The following is a 21,770-nucleotide window of genomic DNA, read 5'->3' on the forward strand; positions in this document are numbered from 1 at the left end:
TCAGGTCCTGCCACCCGGGCCGCGGGCCTCAGCCCATCTCTCTCCACCCACGGACAGGATCTTTGTCCTTCCTTGGTGTTTGACTAACATGATTAGCTAGAAAGGGCCTAGGGAGGCATTAGCCCTAATATGGGTAAGTTTTCCAATTACACAGTGTAGCCACACCTGGGAGCCAGACTTTAAAGACTGTCACCACATAACCCCTATCTCTGTTCAAGCTCCCTTTTGCTGTTCCCAGGGGAGGGGGACCCACCCACGGTCTCCCCAGGGGAGAAGTGGCCAGAGCTGGCTTCACTGGTGTGGGCCTGGGACCTCGAGCTCAGAGCCCCCAGCCCAGCTTACTCTCATGCTCTGGTGTCTTGACGTTCTTAACAATTTCTGAACAAGGGGCCCTGTATTTTTGTTTTGGACCGGGCCCAGCAAATTATACAGCAGATCCTGCCTGTGACACAGCCTTTTTTTTTTTTTTAGAAAACACCGAGAATCTAGCCCATGACACAGAACCTTTTCCCAGGAGGAGCTGTTCTGGTGAGAGAAGCGACAGAGCCGGGAGCCAGGAGGTCTAGATCCTGGGCCCCTCTCTGCCCCTCCCCCTCCTCTTGGAGGGACCGGCTCTGGCCGCTGCCACCCTCATAGCAGCCCCTAGGGGGCGCTGTGCTCCCTCGTGCTCTGCAGTGTGGCCCCAGCTCCCACCCCATGGCTCCTTGGTGAGACTCCCCAGGATTTCCAGGCGGGATTGAACTGCTAACGGGGGCTCCAAGGAAATGATCCCCAAACCAAGAAGCAGCATGCGAGTTCTTTTCCCCAATACTTTCTGCTCCCCTAAGATGGTCTACTCACACTTTTCGTCAGGCCTGGTCCATCTTCAGCTCCTGACGATGGAAATGCCCCTGGCACAAGCTGCCCCCTTCCCCTGTAGGACAAAAAGGACCCTTCTGTACTCAGTGTACAAATCAGGACCTTAGCGGAGACAGATGGTGCCCTCGGGGTTAACTGAAGAGCGTTTAAGGAAAGTGACCCCAGTCCTTCAGAGCTGTGGGCAGGGCTGGGGGCAGCACCCAAAGACAGCCAAAGCGGAAGCTGTTCCTACTCTAATGGCTAAAGGGACAAAGAGCAGGGTGCTTCCAAAGCTCACGAACGCCGCCGCAGCCATGGACGTGGGCTGCCCAGCACGAGGAGGAAGGAGGAAGGAGAAAGGAGGAAAGGAGGAAGCCCCACTGGAGGGCCCACAGCCCAGCAGGGAGGGAGCCTCCGGAGGGCAGGGGGAGGCTTGGGGAAAATACCTCTACTTCCCCTTCCTCCTGCTGTCAGATGTTCTACCAGAGCCTCCCACTGGCCGAACCCAACTGGAGGCAGAGGGCGGAGCAGCCGCGGATGCAGTCCGCACAGCAGGCCAGAGAAGAGCCAGGAATGAGAATAACCAGCACACCCACGCTCAGCCTCCCCGGGGTCTCGAGGCCCCTGGCTGCCTACTGCCCTTCTCATCTCCCAGCTCACATCCGGCCCCCCGTCTCCGAATGCTCCCTGCACTACCACTGACCACACCCCTACCTCCCTCTTCTTCACTCCTTCACTGATGTGGAAGAGAAGGGGAGAAGTCTCCCCACTTACAGCTTGAGCCCCTCAAGGCTGTCGTCAACCTTGCCTCCTCCTGTCCAGTTCCGGGGTTGTCGAAACTCAGGCCCACTTCAACAGCCTCAGGGCCCCCCAACCAGCATGTGGGGGCTAGAGTTGGCCTGACGCCCTAGAAAAACGAGGCTGAGCCTTGACCTTGTACCATTGGACTAGCAAACAGATCCCATCCCTCCGAGGGCATGTGGCTGGTCATGGCTCCTGGAGGGACGTGTTGGGAAAGATTCTGGCTCTGGCTTCTTCCACAGAACAGGGTACCAGAGAGGGTGGGCAGGTGAGAGGCGAAGCATGCGTGTGTGCTCCATATTTGGCCTTTCCATCCGCCCCTCCACCCCCTCCACTGCGCTGCTCCGGAAGGCTGACTCCCCAGCTGGGGCTCAGTCTCTCCATGAGCCTCAGCCCACTGGCTGGGGTGTTGCTGCCGAGAGGCCACCTACTCATCCGTGCTGTGCTCTGACCCACAAACCCAAACCCCTGCTCATTGCTGTCCCCTGCCCAAACCACATGGACCCTCCAGCTGCCCTGTGGCGTTGGCCTTTGCTGGAGGCGCACTTTCCTCAGCCCTTCCCCTCTGGGGCTCTGGCCCCCTCCCCCACCCTGCCAGGGAAGGGGCCTGAAGTTCAGCATGTCTGCTCACCTCCACCATGCCTGGACCACGCCTGGTGTCTGCGGGAAAGTCACAGGCCGGGAAGGTCCTAAAAATGATAATCATAATAACAAGTATTTCCTTATTTCTATGGCCAGGCACTGAGGTAGGTACTTTCCACTTATTTTCTCATTTAACATTCATTATAATCTTATCAAGCAGTGCTGTTGTGATCACCCCCATTTTACAATTAAGAAAACTGAGGCACTTGGGATGCCTGGGTGCCTCGGTCGGTTAAGCATCTGCCTTTGGCTCAGGTCATGATCCCAGGGTCCTGGGATCGAGTCCCACATGGGCTCCTTGCTTAGTGGAAAGCCTGCTTCTCCCTCTGCCTGCAGCTCCCCCTGCTTGTGCTCGCTCTCTCTCCCTCTGACAAATAGATAAATAAAATCTTTAAAAAAAGAAATGAAGGAAGGAAGGAAAGAAGGAAGGAAGGAAGGACACTGAGGCACAGAAAAGCCAAATCATTTTATAAGGACATACAACCAGTAAGAGACAGAGGTTGGATTTGAACCCAAGGAGGCTGACTGCAGAGCCAGACCTCTTCGCCTCTGCTGTACTAGTCTGCTCCCCTGGGGGCCCTGGGAACCCCGCAGTAACCTTGTGCTCCAAGCTTCCATTGACACCAGGGTGCCCCAGCCTGAGGCTCTGCCCGGACCGAACGAGCAAATACAACTAACACCTGTAAGAGCACAAACCTGCCCCGCACCCGTGCTAGTGCTTTGCCAACTCACTCCAACTCCTGGCACCCTACAAGTTAGGTTCCTTACTAGCATCATTTTATAGATGAAGTCAAGGCACAGAGGTGAACTAGCTTGCCCAAGGTCATACAGCCAGGAAGTGGCAGTAGCCAGAATTTGACCTCAGGCCCCCTGCTGCCTGTCTGTGGCCATGGCCACGGTGCCACACTGCCTTCCAGCTGCCTGGCCGCCTTCCCGTGATACCGGATCCGCGGGACATGCCCGGGCCCCCGGGAGCCAGCCTCACTGGGCTTCACGCGCCGCCGGGGCTGTACACACCGCCGCTGTTTCAATTCCCCGGTGAGCCTGACCTTCTGAACGTGACCACAGCGAGAGTGTGATTAATGAGCCAATTATTTCTGTGGAAGACATCGTGCAAAATAAATAGCCCATTTCCGTTCAATTTACTGTTTTAATAAATAAATAGCACTCCATGCTCTGGTTTTGTTTATTGCTGCTCATACCTGAAAGTTTGTGATGAATCTTCGTGTTGTTCATTTCCAAAATTAATCAGATCTGCCCGATGACTTTGAAATATAGGATTGCATTTGTCCTTCGATGTTTACAGCAAGAGAGGCAGGCAGGCCTGCAGGGAAAGGCAGGCCTGGGGTAAGGGCGAGCAGCGGGCAGGACGCTCAGGGCTCTGGATCCATGTGCCCACACATGAGAACCGCAGTCAGGGAGGCTGACTGTAGCTTCCTGATTGAGGGTTCAAGGAAAACCACCAGAGGCACAAGGGCATAGGAGGGAAAGAAAATTCTCTTTCCTCTACTTTAACCTGGGGCAGACTGGCCAAACTGGGGACACTGAGTAAGAACAGTGGGTCCAAACCTCACCAAGTTGGCCAAACAAAAAGGCCTTTACCTCCTTTCCAGGGGTGATGAGGGATTGCAGAGTCATGTACTCAGCTGACTGTCCTTTGTAGGTCCCTGGGTGCAGGCACAGAGCAAAAGGGCAGAGAGCCAGTTATCTCCTGTGGGGCACTCACCAGCTGAAGGGAAGTGTTAAGTAGGGTGGGAGACATCAGGGTATAATGTGCTCAGAAGTAAAAGCAATTCAACAACGGGACGTTTATGATGTGCATTTATAGTCTATATATCCATCTTGACGTCTGTCTTATTAAGACTTACAATAGTCCAGGAGGTAATATTATGTACCCATTTTACAGATAAGGAAAGGAAGAGGTTCAGATAGGATCGATAACTTGCCCAACATCTCAGAACTAGTAAGAGAAAGTGAAATAGTTAGGATTCCTATCTAGGTCTTCAGACCGCAAGACCAGTGTTGTTATTGTTTCTCATGTAGATATGCTGTGTGTGTGTGTGTGTGTGTGTGTGTGTGTGTGTGTGTGTGTGTAGCCTGCCTGAGACAGTCAAAGAATGCCACAGAGAAGAGGTAGAAATCATAATCTGGGCTTTGTTGGGTGAATAAGAGTTTTCTGAGGAAAAGGCAGGAGAAGGAAATGTCAGCAAGAAAGAAGCATTAGGTCTGACTTAGAGTAATGGTGTGGGAAAGGGAAGAAGAGAAAAGAAACGATCAAGCCTGGTGAATGACACAATGTGAAGAGTAAGAGAGAGAAAGGGGTAGAATTAAAACATGGTCACTGCCCTTCATCTGTATCTCTTGGGAGTGAAGGGATCTGTCTCACATCTGCCCTCAGGTCTTCCTTTGGCTCTCACCCCCCTGACCTCCAGGACATAGCCCACTCCTCCAAAGCCAAGGTGGAATAGGCAGGCTGACCTCCCATGACTTTGCACGCCTCCCCTGCCCAAGACTGTCAGGGGGACCAGATGTCTCTGCCCAGCTAGAGCAAAGGGGACTCACTGATATAGGAGCAGGCTTTATGAAACTTGCTTGCAGTCAGGGGGAAACCCACCAACATTAAAGCTAGGCCTTCGTAGCTTCTCCCCCTGAGGACAAAGCTCAGCTCGGAGCCTTGGCTGCCAGGAGTCAGGTCTGCGTCCTGGGAGGGTATCCCCTTCTTTAGTCTGTGCGAAGAGACATGGCATGGAGTGGCCATCTGAAATGTCTAGCATTTAAAAGACAACCACCCCCTCCACCCTGACTGTCACCGAAGCCTCCTCACCTGTCTCCCTCCCTAGCCCCCCACATCAATATTTCTCAGCATGTGATCCATTCCCATGCCTACCTCTACCCCAATTTGAATTACTAGAGTGTTTGTAAAATACAGATTCGGCTTAAAATCTATCTCTTCTGAAAGCAGTCCCAAGCCTCCAGAACCAGGCTAGTGCCCCTCTGCCCTGCACTGTGATTGGCCACAAGCTGTGCCTGCCTGTGGGCTCTGTGACAGCAGCGACCCTGCTTCCTCCCTCAGTGTCCCCAGTATCAGATCAAAGGAAGAAAGGAAGGGAGGGAGAAAAGGAGAGAATGGAGGGAATGTGTTTGCCTGCTGCCTTCCCAGTGGGTGAGGATTTAGGCCAATTCTGCCCACCACAGGCTCAGCATCTGAGTTTCAGGATGACCCTGAGATGCAGCCTGGACTCCCAGACATGGAACCAAGTCAGCGTAATGTGGACCATCCACCTCAGACTCTTGGGGAACAATCCATTCCCACTGGGGCTGCAGCCCTGCTAGGCCTGGGCCTGGACCCCCTATTGGCCTCGCCAGGACCCTCCTGCTTGGGACACTGCTCTGGCTATAGGATAATCCCTCTCGGAGACTCCACCCACATATTGACCCATCCTTAAAACCTTGGGACTCCCACCCTTATAAATAAAAGACCAATATCTGCTTTGCCTGGGTGAGTGTGTGTGCCCCCGTGTGTGTGAGCGTGCATACGAGGGCAGACGTGACGTGTTTGTGGATGTAGGGTGGTATGCTTGCTTGTGCACACGTGCCCATGTGCAGAAGGCTGCTATTCACATCCATAAGTGGTGCTTGGGAAGATGTTGTGGAATGAGGCTGTATGTCTGTGAATATACACATATTTGTGTGCATGTATGTATTGCCACGTTTTGTGTATGTGTATGTGTGTACACATTAGTTCTTGGGACACTGGTGTGACAGGGCCTGTTTTTATTCCCATTTGTATGTATTTTATCCCCATCCAAGGTCTCCACAGAACTCTTGAAGTCATCTATCTACCCATACTGTCCCTCCTTCTAGGCTATGAGAACTTTGAGGGTAACAACATTACTTGATTTTTCTGGCCTCGCTAGCTCCTAGCACAGTGCCTGGCATCAACCCATGTGTTCATTCATCCATCCATTTGACACATGTGGATCAATCATCTGCTGGGTGCTGTATGCTGGGGATCCAACAGGGAATAAAAAGAGACACAGTCACTGCCCTCAGAGACCTTACAGTCTGGTAGAAAAGACAAATATTAATCAAGTAATTAAACAAATGATGTAAAATTGCAACTGTAGCAGGTACTAAGAAGAAGACACACAGAATTCTGATGGAAGATAAAAGGAAGATTAACCTAGTCGGGGAAATAAGAGACAGATGCTAAAGACGTGCCATTTGAGATGTTACGTATCTTGTGAAGGATTAACTGGAGGATAGAGGAATGGCCTTCCATTCTGGGAGAGCAGCCCATGGAGAGGCAGGTGGGAGGGCCTGTAAGGAAGCTCATGCAGCGGGAGCTGAAAGAGCGAAGGGGTAGCAGATGAGGGTTGAAGGGAGGTGGTGCCCTACCATGCAGGGGATGCGTCATATTAGTTACAGATTGGGTCTGGGAACTCAGAGTGAGGAAGCCACTGAAGAGTTGGAGCAGGTGACATGATCAGAGTTGGGTTGGGCCACCATGTGGACTTGATTGGAGGAAGGGAAGCCCTTCCATGGGGAGATCAAGTAGGAGGTGGGGTGATGGTAGCTTGGACTAGGGTCATGGCCGTCAAGACAGGGAGAAGAATCAATTCCAGAGACATATAGCAAGTGAAGTAGACAGATCACAGCAGTGGTGTAAATATGGAGCGTGAGGAAGAGACAAGAGTGGAAGGTGGAAAGATTCACTGGGATGGAGAACACTTCAAGAGAACAAGTTTTAGAAGCAAGATCCTGAACTCAGTCTCAAACCTATTGATTTTGAGAACCCTTCAAGTTTTCCAGAAGGAGACGTCAGAAGACTCTGACACTCTGACAGTAGGATATGTGGGTGTGGAGCGTGCACACGGCAGGGGATTAATAATGTGTCCTAAATTGAGGTTCCCAGCTTCTCTCTCCTCTACCATATCTTTTCATCAAGAGATAATGATGGTTCTTAGAAAATTTAGAAATAGACATGACTCACCTGGGATAGAGGCTTTGGAATGAGAAGACTCTATAAACCCAAGCCATTACCAACTGCCAGGTAGACAGAATTTTACAGCTCACAAGGGGCTCTAACTCATTTGAGCTTCCCTATAACCTGGGATTATTACCTCCATTTGAGGTTACATGGTTTGTCCTGAGAAATCATGTATTGGATCGAGTGTAAACTACTCTCTCAATATCATCTGTCTTCTGAAAGAATTGGAACTGCAAAAACTTCCTTATGAGACATGTGAATTTAATCCACCTTACATATATCTTTGAGCACAAATTGAAATGGCAAGGAAGGTGCTACAAAGACACATAAGGAAAAGTCCTTGTCCTTGAGGACATCGTAGTCCAGGGAAGAAGAGTCCCAGTTGATTATAATATACGAGACGATGCGGAGAATGCAATATAACCTCCTTTCAAGTAAAGCGTCTCTGATTATAAAAAATAGCAAATGCCTAGTGTAAACAAATACATAATATGGAACATAAAAAGGAGAAGAGAAAATAACCAAGATCCACGCAGAGGTAACCATGTCATTATTTTGTTTGTTTCATTTTGGTATGTGCTTGTATTGGACTTCTCAGTGACATAAGTCAATAAATTGCCTCTTATGTATAAGCCGGCTTTAATTGAAGTTTCTGTAATTTGTAATCAAAAGAATCTTAGCTAACAGGTTATTTTGATAATTGAATCAATTAAAGTATACAAAACGCTTAACACGGTATCTGGAACAGAGCAAATACAGATAGTCCCTGGCTTACAATGGATTTTTCAACTTTATGATGGTGCAAAAGCAAAGTCTGGTCAGTAGAAACCATGCTTGGAATTTGGAATTTTGCTCTTTTCCCAAACTCGCGATATGCGGTATGACCCTCTCCCAGGATGCTGGGCGGTGGTAGCCAGCCACGGCTCCCAATCAGCCGCTCCATCGCGAGGGCGAGCAGCCAACACACCCACCGCCATCCCGTGGCCACACAGCCATTCTGATTTTCATGGTACAGGATTCAGTAAGTTGCATGAGATATTCAACACTTTATTATAAGACAGGCTTTGTGTGAGATGATTTAGCCTAAAGGTAGGCTAGTGTCGGTGTTCTGAGCACGTTTAAGGGAGGGTGGTCTAAGCTACGATGTTTGGTAGGTTAGGTGCAGTAAATGCATTTTCATCATACGGTGGGTTTCCGGGGACGTAACCCCACCTCAAGTTGAAGAAGACCTGTACTCAATAAACATTAAGTGCTATTATTCTTTTTTTTTTTTTTTTTAAGATTTTATTTACTTATTTGAGAGAAAGAGAGAGCTCGTGCACAGGAGCGGGGTTGGGGGGCAAAGGAAGAGGGAGAAGCAGGCTCCCTGCTGAGCAAGGAGCCCGGGATCATGACCTGAGCCGAAGGCAGACGCTTAACTGACTGAGTCACCCAGGCGCCCAGCTGTTATTATTCTTATTCTTCATGTTCAATCTATTGGATTGGTAAGGCCAGGCACACAGAAGGCTGCTTACATGAAACTCTGAAGAGCTTCCTGGAAAAAACTAATCCTAAGGGAACAGGAATCCACATACGTAAGATTCAGTAAGAAAGGCTTAGCAGGACAAGCGACAATCCGGAGGACAGCCCGGTGTTTGCCCGTTGGAACTGCCTCCTGGTCCTGCCCCGCCGTACGGCCAGGTGCCCGCTCTGCGCAGGGCGGGGTGAGAAGGAACAGGGAAGGCTGGAAGGAAAGCACGAAGCTCTGCCTGCACCCCGTGTGCTCTCTGTAGGTGGGCCGCTAACATGGCTCAGCCCAGGAGAGGCAGAGGTGGTCTCTCCAGCCACAGAGCGCAGGAACCTTTGTTACTTTGAGTCAGCCCATGCCAAAAGGTCAGTCAGGGCTGCTTTGCTGAGAGGCTCAACAGCTCAAATACCCAAGCTGAGTCTCTTTAAAACATTGTTTCTAAGCATTCACAACAAGCAGGCTCTGGGGGAGAAAATAAAATAGAGGTTCTGCCTCAGGAATTAATCATCTAAAGAAAACAAGTATGTATGTATGTATGTATGTATTACTCATCAAACTACACCAATAACATCTGTGGCTCGCTTATATGAAGCTAATGGATCTTCATAAAATTTTCAACATAATTTTGAGCTCATATGTCCCATCTGTTACGCTACTGAGTTAACCAGTATCTCTGTGACATGCTGAGAATTGCCATTTGAGGAAGAACGAAACATATATGAGCTGATACTTTTATAATTTTTTATCTTCCAAGCTGGTCTACATGGGAGCAAAGGTGGTAACGAAGCCAGCTTAAATGTTAGAAGACTTTGTTGGAGATGTTCTTATTGACTCCTTCTCTCCCAGCAGAGCGAGCGTTGGCCTAGTCCATCCCTGAGACCTGGCCCCGGCTCTTCTTGGAGGAGGCGAAGGAAAGAGACGTGAGCTCTAGCTTCTCTGAAACAGCTTTTACCTGTTCTCCTCTCAATTCTCTCCTGAACCACCAGCAAGAGCATTCAGGTCTCAGCTCTTGCTGATTTTCTCAGCTCCGAATGTCGCTCTGATATGAAGCAATCCTCCCTCTATGAAAAGCCAAACTTTATCCCTTAATTCCGTGAACAAACCCCTTGTTTCAACCCTGGGTCTGAACTGTTGCATCTCAGACCATTGACAGCTCTGAATGTAACTAAATTTTCTTGCATTCCATTTTCAGAGGGATAACAGTGTGGGCAGGAGTTAAGAGTATGGATCAAAGAAATTATAAGAGAAACAGTCCATACAACTAGACGACAATACTTCTGACGCTCTGTTGTTAGTAGCATACGTATTAAGGATTGTTATATCTTCTTAGAGAATTGACATCTTTATTATTATGTAATGTCCCTCTTTGTCCCTGGTAACTTTCCTTGGTCTGAAGTCTGCTCTGTCTGAAATTAATACAGCTACTCCTGCTTTCTTTTGGTTAGTATTCGCCTGGTATATCTTTCTCTATCCATTTACTTTAAATCTGTAGGTCTTTATATTTAAAGCATCACTGCAGCATGTCTGTGCACGTGTCCTCCTGTGACCTCATGAAGCCTGACTCAATCAGGCTCCCCATCCCTGCAGGTGCCTTGCCTCAAACAGATATCCAAGGTCCCTGGGAGGTCGGCCTGGGTTTCAGAGCATCCCAGTGTCTCTGCCTTCTGCAGGTCCTCATGAAGTGTGGCTTGAGGAACCTTGGAGGCAGCTGTCCTAGGTGCTAGATATGACCCTGGAGTTCTGGACTCTCCATCTGCCCCCTCAGCACACCAGCGGCTTCAGGCCCCACTTGCCATCCCCACAGCACACGGCCACACAGGAGATGACATTACCAGCAGGTGCAGGCAGGGCCTGCCAGGTGCGCAGCCAGCTCCGCTTGGGGGAGGCCCAGCCAGACTGGGGGTTTCTCATCTATCATCAGGGCGGGATTGATGGTGCGTCTTCAAACTGCAGCTCCTCTAAATGAAGAGATGGCCGTTTAGCTGCAATACGCAAACCCAATTTGGGAACCCAAATGACATGGCTCCAGTCTCATTGGCAGGAATTATGGCACTTGAATCACGCACAATCTGCAGAATAAGTGAAATTGTCGACACAGAGAAATGTGTTTGAAAACATGATGTGATCTATGGTTAAAGCCTATGGATTCTGCAGCCACCTCAAAAATATTCTACTTCCAGAGCAATTTCTTCACTAACTAGCTGTCTCTCGAATGGACCATATGTCTTTTTCATTACTGTGTCAGCCCTGCCTCCATTGGCAGCCGTCCACAGCTGCCGGACCCTCGGATTCCCCATCCAAAGGCCCAAACTCGCCCAGGTCCTGGCGCCATGATTCACGGAGGCCCTTGAGGCCCACTGCATGGGAGCATCTTGGTCCCTGACGCACATTCCCACCCCAGTGATTTTGGGTGGGTCTCACCTTGTTGACAACACTGTGTCCTATGACCTGCCAACTCCCTGCCGTGTATACGGGAACCCCTTTCCTGGATTTCCCATCATGGCGCTACACTGGGATTCATTCAGTCATTCATTGATGCATTCATCCACTTATTCAACAAATAATTACAGAGCATCTGCTAATGCCACCTACCTTCCTGTGCCCTAGAGACCCGGTGGGAAACAAGGCGACCCAACTCCTCCTCTCAGACCTGCTGGGCTAGGCTAGCCACAAGGCAAGCCTGGCGGTCCCAGTTCCTTCCTGTGCAGACCGGGGTAAGGAAGCAAAGGTGTGTGGGCATGACAGCCTTCAGCCACAGGTGAGGGAAGCCACTGCCACCGGGAGCTCAATCTGAAGCTAGGTCTCCTGTCACTTGTGCCCACAGCCACCTGTATGTCCCTGAGACTGATCACACTACAGGGCTCCCCTGAGAAATCTTCGGGCTGCCCCTGCCTCCAGCTGACAGTCTCAGGAGGTGGGGATGGTGTCCGTATCACTTAGTCTGTCTGGACCACAGACGCGGGCCCCTCTGCCAATCTCTCCCGATGGGGGAGGGAGTAGACAATGATGATGGCACTCTCTGCCCCCCTTTGGTTGTGCTCTCTCCCCTGGTTGAGTCACCTTGTTTCACCCACCTCAGGCCATGGAACGATGTCGCTACTTGCACCCTGGTCTGGGTCCAGCTTACGAGGCTCCCACGACTAATTTTCCGAGTCCAGATCCAGGAGATCTTAGTCTGTGTGATTGGACCAAACAGCTCGGCTAGGCTGGTTCACGATCCCTGGGCTAAATGTGCCCGGGGCCCTTCCGGGGCTGGGCACCTCCACTTAGTTCTCTGCTACCCACCCCCATGGCCACTTCCACAGTCTTGGCAGCATCTGTCCAGAGGCACTTCTGGGTCTGTGGCAGGTGTAGTCCAGAAGCAGGGGACGCTGGTGCATGCCCAAGGAGGAGATTCTCCGCAGGGTGCCCAAGAGTTACAATAATGCCATTCAGTTTTTATTTTTTTATTTTTTTATTTTTTTTTTTTAAAGATTTTTATTTATTTACTGAGAGAGAGAGAATGATAGACAGAGAGCATGAGAGGGTGGAGGGTCAGAGGGAGAAGCAGACTCCCTGCTGAGCAGGGAGCCCGATGCGGGACTCGATCCTGGGACTCCAGGATCATGACCTGAGCCGAAGGCAGTTGCTTAACCAACTGAGCTACCCAGGCGCCCGCCATTCAGTTTTTAAAAGACAGAGGATGAAACTTTCTTTGTAACACATTGGAGTGTGCCAGAGGCATGGCAAACCCAAAGGCCCTTAAAAAGTCATGCAGGATCTAGGTGAAAGGTTATATGGGAGCCAATACCAATTCTTATAACAAAGGACTCTGGAGAAGGCATTTTATAAGCAAGATGCCTAATAACAAAAATGGTAGCTAGGAGCACCTGGGTGGCTTGGTTGGTTAAACATCCAACTCTTGATTTCAGCTCAAGTCAGGATCTCAGGATTGTGAGATCGAGCCCCACGTAGGGCTCCGTGCTCAGTGGGAGTCTGCTTGAGATTCTCTCCCTCTCCCTCTGCCCATCGTCCCCCGCCGTCCCACGCTCTGTCTCTAAAATAAATAAATAAATCTTTTTTAAAAAATGGTAGCTCATACCAGGCACTTAACTCCTAATTTACATATATTAGCTCACTGAAGTCTCAACAAACCTACAGTGTCAGTACTATGATTGTTACACCTATTTTCCTGATGAGAAGACTGAGGCAGACGTGATCAATAGAAAGAACCTCCTACTCACCAGAGTTGCCATTGGTTGGAGTAAGAGGGGCACCTAGAAAACAGAAATATCAGAATTCCGCAAGGAAACTAGGAAGGCTGTGGTCTCCAGGTCCCAGGGAGATGTCAGATGAGGACGTACAGGAGAGTTTGGGAAAGAGGCGTGAGCGTTGCTAAGAAGCTGCCCTGTGTTCTCTCCTTCCCCACTTAGAGGCTCCGCAGCCGTCTCAGCAGCATGCTCAGCCTTGGCTGCACATTTAGAATCACCAGGGGGAGATTTTCCAAATGACGATGCCCAGACCAACAGAATCAGAATCTCGGCGGGTGGACACAGGTTTTGTCAGCATTTGTTAAAGCCCTCGTTGATTTCAGGCAACACTTGATCCCTTCCGTGGAAACTTTATGGCATGCAGTGAAGGTGAATGGGGCCGCTGAAATCCTGATCAGCAAATGTGAGTAGCTAATTACAGGTCACCTCTCACGGAGTGCGAGCCACCGGGGAAGGAAGGCACAGACAACACACCAATAAAGGAGGGTGTAGCAGCAACGGGGTCACAGAACGCCTGACCCCCAGCCTGTTGAGCATGATGGAATGTAAGCACGGCTTGACAACCTACCTCAAAGGCAAGGTGTTTGATCCACAGAGAAGTGAAGCAATTTCAAAGACCACAGAGGCTGCTGACGAGGTAAATGCTTCTGCGGGCAGAACAGAAACCCTGCAAACAAAGCACGGCTACTGGGCAGGCAGCTCATTGGCACCTGGTATGAACAGCAGATCTTCTCCTCACGGCTGCATCATCCCACGAAACAGCCCCTTGGCCACAGTGCACATGCCCGACGTCTGATGTCAGAGCAGAAAATAAAAATGCTTTGAAGAAGAAATTCCTGGGTTTGAAACCTTTCTTGACACACACTCGCTCAAACTACCCCCTCTGAGACTTTGCTTCTTTATCTGTAAAAAGGGATCATTAATTCGTTTAACAATTATCTTCTGAGCATCTGCCATATTCCAGGCATTGCTTTAGATGCAAAGGATAGAGGAGGAAACAACACAGATAAAAACCGTTATTTTCTTGGAGTTTATATGTTCTTTGGGGGAAACAGACAATAACAAATAAGTAAAATATGTAGCCTGCCAGAATGTGGTAAGTGCTAGGAGGTCATATAAAGCAGGAGAAGGCGAGGGGCGCCTGGGTGGCTCAGTCGTTAAGCGTCTGCCTTCGGCTCAGGTCATGATCCCAGGGTCCTGGGATCGAGCCCCGCATCGGGCTGCCTGCTTGGCGGGAAGCCTGCTTCTCCCTCTGCCACTCCCCCTGCTTGTGTTCCCTCTCTCGCTGTGTCTCTCTCTTCAAATAAATAAATAAAATCTTAAAAAAAAAAAAAAAAAAAAAAGCAGGAGAAGGCGATAAGGACTCTGGGGGATGAGGAATGCCATCTTATAGGATGATCTTCTCCCTGAGAAGATGACATCTGAGAAACAACCTGCACAAGAGAAGGGCAAGAGCCCGGCAGAAATCTGGGAGAAAAGTGTCTGAAGCAGAGGGAGCCGCAAGTGCAAAGGCCCTGAGACAGAAATGTGCCCGGTGTGCTGTGCTTAAGAATGATGTTATCTGCCGTCCAGGGGTGTGTGTGTGTGTGTGTGTGTGTGTGTGTGTGTGTGTGTGTGTGTGTGTTGGTAGGTAGGTATGTACATATAATTTGGGGGAAAGTACAGGAATAAGTTGGGAACCCCCCAACAGAGTTGAATAACTTAACCATCCTTCCCAAAGGAGAGTTTGTCACCTCTTCTAAGGGCAAAAATAAGCTGTTCGTAGCTCAGTTGGTGGCCTGGATGAGCTAATCTAGGCCCAGACAAGAGCCAAAGGCCCTGCACGGGAATGAAAGGGGTCACTGTTTGGTAAAGTGATGAGGTCAAAACTTCCAACCAAGAAAAATGTCCTTTTCTCAAATGAGTCTGTGCTAGGGTTGCCTCTGAGAAAAAAAGTACGGTTCCCGTGGAGAGGTGCACTTGCTTCCCAGATGAGCATGTGAGGAAATCAGCCACAGCCCCTTGCGGGGGCAGGGGGGAATGGAAGGAGATCATGACACCATCCCGTGGGCACCCTGACCCTTTCCTCCCAGGGAAAGCAGAATCACCATTATCAGCGGAAAGCAACCTAAAGGACTCTGGTTTATCAAAACTAAAGGATTTGAGGGGCAGAACCTCAATTCTTGTGAGGAACGAAGGATGAGGGAAAACCCAATGGATCGGAGAGGGCACCAGGAGGAACCATGACAGAGGTCAGAAGCTGTGTGGGCTGCTTCTCAGAGGTTCTTCCCTTGTACGTGTAGGGATCGGTCACAGTAAGTTACAAACCCCCTCTGCTCACAGGACATGCTCTTCGGAAACATACCTGGCCCTTTAGGGAAACTTTCCCGTGCCTCTGTCATGATCCAGCCTGGCAAAGCCTGGCGAGCCACAGGGTACCAGGGAGGAGACAGAACTGCTCCCCAACCACCTTGGAGCCACTTGGCGGCAAGAGGGCTGGAAGGGCACTGTTCCCTGCTTTGTTAGTGTTAGTGAGCTAAGCTCCAGTAACAAGCAATCCCAGATCTCTGGGGCTTAACACGGCCTGACATGTGGCAGGTGCCTCTCCTGGGGGCCTCCACCTCCAAGTAGTGCGGAGGATTGAGTTCTTTTCAAACGGGCTCCATCCATTCGGAGAACGTTGCTTTCAGTGAGGTGGAGGGGAGAAAAGAGAAAGTATGGGCAAAGGTACATACATAGAGGGACGCCTGGGTGGCTCAGTCGGTTAAGCGTCTGCCTTCGGCTCAGGTCATGATCCCAGGGTCCTGGGATCGAGTTCCGCATCAGGCTCCTTGCTCAGCGGGGAGCCTGCTTCTCCCTCTGCTTGCTTCTCCCCCAGCTTGTGCTCTCTCCGACAAATTAAAAAAAAAAAAAAAGGTACATACATAGAGTTTTAAGGCCAGGACTGAAAGTGGTGTATACCTGCCTATATCCCGTAAGTTATAACCCAGTCTGAGGCCACATACAATGCAAGGGAAATTGTGAAATCTAACTTTCCTATGTCCCCATGTCTCCCCAGAGACACTGCCACACCCATTTGTGACTACTCAGTGAAACACTGCTAGTTAAAGCCAGCGGAAGAGAGACCTGCAGTCAACATGGGCAGAAAAAAATCCTAGGTTAGTTAGCACTGCTGCAAACGTGCATAAGGAAGTCATGAATTCCAGGCTCAAAGTCATGGCCAAGACGCATGTGAACACGCCCGAGGTCTATCCTGATTTTATTTTGTCTAGAGTTTCAAAGGCTGTGTGGGAGCTTTTACTCAAGTGCTGATGTAAGAGCATCCAAAAATAGCCTTCCGACCGGATATTCCATTAGCTCTTGGTCCGGAAAGCCATATAGCCCAACCGTGAGAGCAGCAAAAGGGGGTATATCTTAGAGCAGAAAGGTAGCATTCAATTTATTCCACATTTATGGCAGTAAATATTCAACATCTTCAGAAAGTCAAGAATGTAGGTAGGCCTTTTTGATATTAAAGCAATCTACCTCTGTCTGATTCCGGCTTAGCCCAATCTAGCTCATCTTCACTATTGAAACTGATGCCTTCGACACATGGTGGGAGCCTCTTGTCCTAGAGAGACCCTGCTCTGGAGACTAGATACCCCCCCCAAACCATGCCAACAAATCCTCCCGCCTGAGCACACTGAAGCCACCAGGTTCTGGCTATAACTAACAGAAGCAGTCCTATCATGCTTGATCATAGTGGCATCTCGGAGAGCTCTTGGGATATACAAGCTATCTTAGGACCATCTCTCAGGGGACGGAATGAGGGAAGAAGGTATTTGGTGGCTTCTATCTCTGATTGGGCAACATTTCATCTTATGGGGTACTAACTCCCTTGCACTTCTGTGTTCCCTCATGGGGTGCAGAGTTGGGTTTTATACTGGCATCAATAGAGAAGTCCCAGCGTAGGAGGCAAGTGGCCTATGCACATATCTGAGGTGAGAAACTATCAGGACGTACCTGTGGAAAATTGGCCAGAGCCCACACAGAACTGGCCATTGCAACAGCAGGTGCAACAGGGGAAAGGCAATGCTTAAAAGTGTTGCATAAGGCATTTTAATCCAACTCAATCAATAGTATCTATTGTTGTTATTATCATTACGAGCTAGCTGGGCACAGGCACCAATCCTTGAACATGGGTCTGGTGCTCTGAAAGTTGACCTTGGGCCAGATACAAGCTGTCTCTTACAGACTTGGGCTGACTCACACCCCAATTCTAACTGGAAGCCCGGGGAACACTCTGGGGGCTGGGGCCCCTGATTGTTGCTGTACTGAATCCCCTCCAGAGACCAAGGGAGAGTTCCAGTAAGATGAGCCCTGCCCCGCTACTCTGACAAGCTGTGTCAGACTTCCAGGAACTGTACTTTGTGTAACGTGGTCTGAAGCAGCATGGTAGGAAATGCAATTAGCTGCTAAAAGCCTGGATCGTAAGTGAGATGGTCTGATCCCTGGGAGGCCATCAGTCAGGAAGTGGACAAAGGCATCCTTAGCCCACGGTGCTTATGGCTCTACGTCTTGATAGAGTTGGCTCACTTGCCCCCATTGTGGGCACAGCATGAAAATTTAACTCCAAAGAGAGGGGTCCAAAATGGTGAGTGAGGATATTATTGCCCACCCTTGTTTTTTTTTTTTTTTTAAGGGTCGCTGGTGATTAAACATTAGGGGAGAAAGGATAGGGAAGGAGTGAAGCTTGATCTGATAAGCCTGCCGTGCTGCCGGGTACAGAGAGCTGGACGACACCACCACACACCTGTGCCCTTGAGTCCTTGAGGCAAACGCCGTTGGAAGGACCCATTAGGTGTCGTGGTAATAGGGTGTGGGCATCACTCAGACACTTAGGTTCAGGCTCTGCCGCCAGAGGGTAAGCAATGGGGCCCATCACCCACTGCCCACAGAAATGTGCCTGCTGATGAGCAATTGTCCTTCCTGGCTTGAGTGGGGCCAAATACACACTATCGGTGGTAATTTTGAGTGCAGTGGTTAGAGTCCTGGCTTAGGAATCGGTCTTGAAATCCTGGCTGTGTCCTTACCAGATAATGTATTTAACCTCACTGTGCCTTAGTCTTATATGTAAAATGGAAGAAATGATTATAGATCTCTCTTAGTATAGTTATCAGGTTTAAATAAGATAATAAATATGAAGTGCATGAAAGAGTGGCTAGCATATAAAAGGCCCTCAAAAACATTAGCTATTATTATTGCTGACATTTATTGAGTTGGCTTATGGAAATAACCATGACCGAGACAGTATGTTAGGTGTCTAAGTCCTCACATTTATCCTATGATCTCTATAATATTAATATCCCACCGAAGACACTAAGATGTAGAGAGTGACCTCCCCGAAGGCACCCAGGCCAGCTGATTTCTTCAAGAAGTTTCTTAAATATTTTTCCTTGTCTGGATCCCTGCTATACCGTGTAACGTCTGTGTGATGACACCTACTATAAAGATCTGTTTCCCACTTTGTCTTTCTCGAAGGGGTTAGCAAACTATAGTCCTTGGGCTAAACTTGGTTTTTTAAGTAAAGTTTTATTGGAACACAGTCGTGCCCATTTATTTCCATATTGCCTGTGACTGCTTTCATACGCTACAATGGCAGAGTTGAGTCATTGCTGGAGACCATATGGTCCGCAAAGCTAAAAATATTTGCTAGCTGGCCCTTTCTAGAAAATGTTTGCCAGCCCCTGAATAAGACTATGAGCCCCTGGAAGTAGGACTCATATCTTCTGACCCCTCATCTTGGCACATGACGGGGGCTCCCTAAATACCTGCCGAATGAGGGAAAGAGTGAATATGTGGCCGCCTCGAGTGGAGGTGTCAGGATCTGAGCCCCACCCAGATCCCGGGAAGCCCCGCAGCTCTGCGATGCAGCCACCTACACAGGGGTCCCCACAGGTGACCCCCACATGATCACCCCAGCTCCAGTCACAGCCCCTCTAATGAGAGGCTCAGCATCTTCTTGGAAGGAAAGCCCTCTTAAATCCCCACTTGTGAAATGGAAAAGATGCTGCTGGACATGCTTTGGAGAGCCCTACCCTACTGCTTTGTGCCCACTGACTCCTGCCTCTGGCTTTGCTGCTGTGCCTCTTCTTAGAACCTTCATGAACTGGTCAGAATTTGCCTGAGGCAGGCTGTCCCACAGTGACCACTCCAGACTCTTGTTGGAAAACAACAATAGAAAAAAAAAATACTACCATTTATTGAGCTCCTGCTCTGCCAGGCTCTGCGTCATGTACTTTATACGGTCAACACCAGTTCCTAGAAAAGCCCCGAGAGGCCAAGTGGGCTTTATCATCCCCATGTAAAGATCAGGAAACTGAGCCTCCGGGAGGGGCAAGCCACCCGCCCAAGGTCACATAACCAGGAAGTACTGCAGGCAAAATGAAAACCCACTATTTTCTCATTTCTCATGCCCCTGACCTGCTTCCCCAGGGACCATAGCCCAGCAACTGGAACAGTGTTGAAACTGCATTTCATGATCTTTGAATCAAGTATTTTAGCTGCATTCACCTGACCCAGCCTGGTTAAGGGGTCATTTATGAATGATGCATTCACTGTTCACTTGCCCTGCATCCGGTTCTTGGCTGGATTCTGGGAACACGGAGGTAGAGAGCATGGCTTTACCTCTCGAGGACCTCGCCCTTTAGTAAAGGAGAAATGAGAAACCGGCAGCTAGCACCACAGGGCAGCCACTGGGGGGGCGGGCGGGGGAGGGAGGAGGAGTGAGGGGGGGCTCTGAGTGGGCGTGGCCCCGATGGGCGTGGCTGGGACCACCCCCTCCTTGCTATCCAGGATCTCTTTCCCTAGGCAGAGGTTCCTCCTAAAAGTCCCCTAGAACAGCTCCTTTGCTAAGTTTGAAAACTTCGACTCTAAGGAATGAAACAAAGCATGAAAACAAAGTGCTGATGCCATCACCATCTGAGAAACAGGCTTTTTCCAAAAATCACATGCTTTCAGAAGTTCATAGAGACCAACTCCTAAATACATTCCCGGAGCATTTTTCATCTGGGACGACAATTAACCTTTGCAATTAGCTTCATCAACAGGAACTTAATATAAAATATTTGGTCGCTTAGCAACAAGGAAGCATCCACCAGCGGAACTGCAGTGTCTTTGTTATTCGAGTCCCACGGGGCTGCAGGCGGAGGAAACGCTGAGCTGGATTTCCAGACTCAGCAAAGCTCTTTGTCCAAAAGTCCTGCCCACCCAAGGCCCTGCTGTCTGTGACCTACAGGGCTGGGGAGCCTGAGTGGGAACCCAGCCTCTCAGCGGTGATGCAGGAAAAAGGCTCCAGCCTCCGCTCATCGGCCTCAGAAGAGCCTCCAAGAACACTCAGCAAGGGCGGGTTGGGCTGCTTGTTAGAGCTGTGCAGCCTGGGCAAGCTGGGGCCTGCTGAACACCTGCTACCCCATCACTTGTCTCCTTTCTCACTTCCACGGGGCCCTCCTTATCGCCACCTTAGGTACGTAGACTAAGGCTTGCATTACGTTTCTTGCTCCAGTGTGCCCCAGTAGATGGAGCAGGATGTGGTCCCCCATCTCCCGCTCTTTCTGCATCCCCACAGTGGCCTGCCACCTTGTACTCCTATTCTGGGCGTGAGCTTCAAAATTGTGCCAGATGAGTCTCTCTGGTCCCTCCCAGCTTGGTGTGTCTGCCTCTTCCTTCCCTCAAATCACACCAACTCAGAAGTCAGTGTAGGCTCCTAAGGCATTTGCTTGGACCTCTCTGTTCTCTCAAGTCACCAACACCCCCCCTCTGCCCCGTGTTTCCCAGAAAGAAGAATGCTAAATCTTTCTGAGTCTCGGATTCCGAACCAAAACATGGTGAGATTATGTGGTGAAAACAGCAAGAGTTTTCCAATGGGCAAACCTGGATTCAGATCCTGACTCTGATATTCGCCAGCCATGATACCTAGGGGACATAACCTCTCCGTACACCCTTCCTCTCACCTGGAAAGGGGACATGGTGATACGTACCTCCAAATGATGCTGTGAGGACCATGGGAGAAGCCTGGCTTCTAGGAGGTGCTCAAGAAACAGACATACAAAACAGCAGAACAAAACAAAAAACCACTACCAGACTGCTGAATTCCTCTGTCCTCCCCGGTTCCTATGGGGAGATGTAAGACTTTTGTCTCTACCTCATTTGCCTCAGAAGGACTTCCCGCTATAAAGTAAACAGAGAAGCGTTAGATCAGGTGACTGCTGGAGGCCGCTCCATGTGTGTACTTACAAACCCAAACAAGTACCTCGAAGAAAACGTCGTCTTTTTCCACTGAAATAAAAGTAATTCAAGGCAGGCTGATCTGGCTTGAAGTCTGACTCCATCACGTGACAGCTCTGTGACCTGGGCAGACATTGCCCTTCCCTCAGCTTCCATGTCATCCTCAATTTGTGACAGGTGGAGGAACGCAAGGCTGCCTCTGTAGGGTTCTGTGACAACCAAATCCAAAACCGATCGGAAGGAGCCCACCCCGGAGCCTGGCCTGAGGCTCGCAGGAGGCACCAGGGCCCTATTGTTGTGTCTGAATCCACTTGACAAACACTGCCCTTGTCAGCTCCTGTTGTCAATGTCCTTTGAGATCCTTATCAGTTTATTTTTTTACCAAATTAGGCATTTCTGCACTGTTGCAGCACCAGCTTTAAGAAACAGCATACCTGCTTCCATCTTCACATAAATAACACCAAAAAAGTGCCTGAAGTCCCATTTCCTTTGGCTCTCT

The sequence above is a fragment of the Phoca vitulina genome, unplaced genomic scaffold (genome assembly GCF_004348235.1).
Source record: "Phoca vitulina isolate PV1807 unplaced genomic scaffold, GSC_HSeal_1.0 scaffold36, whole genome shotgun sequence".
Classification (NCBI taxonomy): domain Eukaryota; kingdom Metazoa; phylum Chordata; class Mammalia; order Carnivora; family Phocidae; genus Phoca; species Phoca vitulina.